The following is a 5,178-nucleotide window of genomic DNA, read 5'->3' as shown; positions in this document are numbered from 1 at the left end:
GGAAGGAAGGTTGGGCAATCCTACTTCCATAGTGATACTGCCTCGGAAACCCAAGGAGGCGTCACTATGAGTCAGGGCCGACTCAACGGCAAACAACAACAACATATATATATATATATATACACATATATGCTCTTGTGGGGTAGTGCCTAAGGCATTTGACTGCTAACCAGAAGGCTGGCAGTTCAATCCCACCAGCCACTCCTCAGAAGGAAGGTTGGGCAATCTACTTCTGAAGTGATACTCAGAAACCCAAGGAGGGGTCACTATGAGTCAGATCCAACTCAACAGCAGTGCATTGGATTACACACACACACACACACACACATATGCTCTGGTGGCATAGTGCCAAAGGCATTTGACTGCTAACCGGAAGGCTGGCATTTCATACCTACCAGCCACTCCTCAGAAGGAAGATTGGGTGATCTACTTCTATAGAGATATCACCTCAGAAACCCAGAAAGGGGTCTCTATGAGTTGAATTGACTTGATGGCAGTGAGTTGGTTTTTAGAGTTTATATCTGTGTGTGTGTGTGAGTGTGTATATATAGTTTAGTACAATGCTGTCAGTAATAAGACAATATCCATATATCTACAAGGAAGACTAGTTAATAATATTATTATTCAAGTTTCTGCACCAACCACCAAAGTGAAAGTTGAAGTTGAAGATTTTTACCAACTTCTGCAGTCTTCAATTGGCAAAACATGCAATTAAGATACATTGATTTTTACTGGTGATTGGAATGCAAAAGTTGGGAATAAAGGAGAATCATCAGTAGTTGGAAAATATGTCCTTGGTAACAGAAATTACACCGAGATCACATGATAGAATTTTGCAAGATCAATGACTTAGTCATTCTCTCTCTCTCTCTCTCTCTCTATATATATAGAGAGAGAGAGAGAGAGAGAGAGAGAGAAAGAGCGAGCTCTGGTAGGATGGTGGCTAAGGCACTTGACTGCTAACCAGAAGGCTGGTGGTTCAAACCCACCAGCCACTCCCCGGAAGGAAGATGGGGCAGTCTACTACCGTAGTGATACTGCCTTGGAAACCCAAGGAGGGGTCACTATGAGTCGGGGCCGATTCAATGGCACATAACAACAACAACATATTTTCAACAGAATAAATGGCAGCTATATATATGGACCTCTAAAGATGGAATACACAGGAATCAGATTGACTACATTTGTGGATAGAGGCAATGGAGAAGCTCAATATCATCAGTCGAAACAAGCTGAGAAGCCAACTGCTCATATATAAGTTCAAGTTGAAGCTGAAGATAACTAAAACAAGTTCACAAGAACCAAAATATGACCTTGATTATATTCCACCTGAATTTAGAGACCATCTGAAGAAAAAATTTGAAGGATTGAACACCAATGATTGAATACCAGTCCAGTTGTGGGATGATATCAAGAAGATCATACATGAAGAAAACAAAAGGTCATTAAAAAGGTAGAAAAGGAAGAAAAGACTAAAATGGATGTCAAGAGAGACTCTGAAACTTGCACTTGCACAGAGAGTAGCTAAAGTGATAGGAAGAAATGGTGAAATAAAAGAGCTGAACCAAAGACAAAGTAATGTATTATAATGAAATGTGCAAACATCTTGAATTAGATAACCAAAAGGGAAGAACATACTCAGAATTTCTCAAGCTGAAAGAACTGAAGAAAAACTTCAAGGCTTGAGTGGGAAGATTGAAGGATTCTTTGGTGGCGTAGCACCTAAGACATTTGACTGCTAACCAGAAGGCTGGCAGCTCACCAGCCTTTCCTTGGAAGGAAGGTTGGACAATCTACTTCCATAGTGATACCACCTTGGCAACCCAAGGAGGGGTCACTACGATTTGGATCTGACTTGACAGCAGTGAGTTTTGGTTCTGGGTGGGCAAAATATTGAACAATGCAGGAAGCATCAAAATTAGATGGAAGAATACAGGGTCACTGTATAAAAAAAAAAGTTGGTCAATGTTCAACCATTTCAGAAGGTAGCATATGATCCAGAACTAATGGTATGGAAGGAAGAAGCCCAAATGGCACTGAAGTAATTGGCAAGAGCAAAGCTCCAGGGATTAACAGAATACCTACTGAGATGTTTCAGCAAATAGACACAGTGCTGGAGGTGCTGGTCAACCAACTGGAAGAGATCCATATTCCTGCCCATTCCAAAGAAAGGTGATCCAACAGAATGGGGAAATTATTGAACAATATCATCAACATCATACACAAGTAAAATCTTGCTGAAGATAATTCAAAAGTGGTTGCAACAGTATATTGACAGGGAACTTCCAGAGATACAAGCTGGATTCAGCACAGGATGTGGAATAAGGAATGTGATCTCTGATGTCAGATAGATTTTGGCAGAAAGTAAAGAATATCAGAAAGATGTTTACCTGTATTTTATTGATTATGCAAAGACATTTGACTGTGTAGATCATAAAAAATTATGGATAACATGACAAAGAATGAGAATTCCAGAACACTTAATTGTGCTCATGAGGAACCTGTACATAGACCAGGAAGCTGTTGTTTGAACAAAACAAGAGGATACTTCATGGTTTAAAATTAGTAAGGGTACGAGTCAAGGTTGTATCCTTCCACCACACTTATTCAGCGTGTAGGCAGAGCAAATCATCCACAAAGTTGGACTATATGAAGAAGAACATGGCATCAGGGTTGGAGGAAGACTCATTAACAAACTGTGATATCCATATGGCACAACCTTGCTTGCTGAAAGTGAAGGTGACTGGAGTACTTACTGTTCAAAATCAAAGACCACAGCCTTCAGTATGGATTACACCTGAACATAAAGTAAACAAAAATCCTCATAAGTGGACCAATAAGCAACATCATAATAAATGGAGAAAATATGGAAGTTGTCAAAGATTTCATTTTACTTGGAACCACAATCAACATTCATAGAAACAGCAGTCAAGAAATCAGATGACATATTGCACTGGGCAAATCTGCTGCAAAAGACCACTTTAAAGTGTTGAAGAACAAAGATGTCAGTTTGAAGACGATGGTGTACCTAACCCAAGCCATGGTATTTTCCATCACCTCATATTCATGTGGGGAGCTCTGGTAGCATAGTGCCTAAGGCGCTTGACTGCTAACCAGAAGGCTGGCGGTCAAACCCACCAGCCATTCCTTGGAAGGAAGATGGGGTAATCTACTTCCATAGTGATACTGCCTTGGAAACCCAAGGAGGGGTCACTATGAGTTGGGTCTGACTTTAAGGCACATAACAACAACAACAACAACATATTCATGTGAAAGCTGGACAATGAATAAGGAAGACCAAAGAAGAATTGATGTCTTGAAATTGTGGTGTTGGCAAAGTATACTGATAATACCCTGGATTCCAGAAGAATGAAATCTGTCCTGGAAGAAGTGCATCCAGAATGTTCCTTTGAAGCAAGAATGGCCAGACTTCATCTCACATATTTTGGTCACATTGTCAGAAGGGATAGTCTCTGGAGAAGGATTTCATGCTTCATAAAGTGGAGGGTCAGAGAAAAATGGGAAGACCCTCAATGAGATGGATTGACAGAGTGGCTGCAACAATGGGCTCAAGCATAACAAGACTTGTGAAGATGGCACAGGACCGGGCATTGCTTCTGTTCTGTTATACATAGGGCTGCTATGAGTCAGAATTTGCTCACTATCATCTAACAACAATATATAATTTATTTTCTCAATATAAGGAAAAATACTTAAATATTCAATTTTTAAAAAATAAATGGTAGCTTATTATTTACACTTTCCTCCAATTTTTTTAGCTTAATATATCTTCTTCACTTATTAGCAGAATTAAAAAAAAAGCACTCCTCATTCCAGTGTATGATAATACCATGGTGTGATCAAGCAATACCCTATTGATGTGCATATGGTTTGTTTTCAATCTCTTTCTATTACAAATAGTGCTGCAATGAATATTCTTCTAGGTATGGTTAAGAATTCTAGAGTGTACATTCTAGTCCAAGGGATTGTGGAGTGTTTCATTCTTTCAATTTTGTTGAGATCCTGTCTCAGGGCTTTTGTTCTCAGAAGACAATTCATCACTGTGTCCAGGGTCAAAGTGTTGTGATAACTCAGGGTTCTGATCTTGCATAGGGTTTTTTTTTTTAATTTTTTTTTTTTTTGTGATTTGGACAAAAGTTTACAGAGCAAATTCATTTCCTTTACCATAGGGCAGTTCATACATATTTTGTTTCATGACATTGACAGCAATTCTCCACAATGTAACAGCTCTCTTCCAACTTCCTCCCTGTAGTTATCTGTTTCCTGTGTCCTTCCCTCCCATGCACTTCCACTCCCCGAAGCTGTTGTCCTGTGCAAACACTGCCCTTCTTTTCTCCCATGATTGATAGCTCCAAGGAGTGTGTCTACTTGATCTAAATGTTTACCCCATATGCCTGTCTATTTTTTGGCTGGAAGCCACAGAAGTGAGTTCAGTTCTAGACTTGAAGGATACCTGTGGGCCTGTTTTGGTTACTTCATGTTGCTCTAGCAGAAAATACCACAGATGGATGGCTCGAACAAACAGGGATTTATTCTGCTACAATTTTGGAGGCTAGAAGTCCAAGTTAAAAGTGCCAGGCTCTAGGGACTGGCCCCTCAACCTTGGACTTCACCTCTGGTCCAAGGTCGACAAGTAAAAAGGCACAGTCTTAAAATTACCAAACAACATGGCAGGCCACTAATTTAAGTCCAGAAAAAAAGTCCCAAGATTGGCAGGGCTGATGAACAACAACTTGACTACATGCAGTGGTCAAGCATGCCAAAAAGCTGGAGACCTTCTTCAAAATTGGTTCTTTTTTTCATTTTAAAGACATTTTAATCATTGACATTATTATCTAATCCCCAGCCCTCAGCCCCAACCAAGCCAAGGTGAAGAATTTGATGCTGTTCTTTTTTTATTATTATTATTTTTTATTGTGATTTGGGTGAATATTTATAGAGCAAATTCACTTTCCATACAGCAGTTTACATCCACTTTGTCTCATGACATTGACCACAGTTTACCACAATGCAACAGCTCCCCTCCCATATCCTCCCCAGAGTTACCTCTTCCCAGTGTTCATCCCTACATGCACTCCTGTCCCCTGAGCTGTCTCTCTGTGCATAAGCAGCCCTTCTTTCTCCCATGATTGTTCTCTCCAAGGAGTGTATCTACCT

The sequence above is a fragment of the Orycteropus afer genome, unplaced genomic scaffold, assembly GCF_000298275.1.
Source record: "Orycteropus afer afer isolate SDZICR_OR568_19922 unplaced genomic scaffold, OryAfe1.0 scaffold00095, whole genome shotgun sequence".
NCBI lineage: Eukaryota > Metazoa > Chordata > Mammalia > Tubulidentata > Orycteropodidae > Orycteropus > Orycteropus afer.
The sequence above is the reverse complement of the archived record's forward strand: the minus strand, read 5'-3'. Positions refer to the sequence as shown.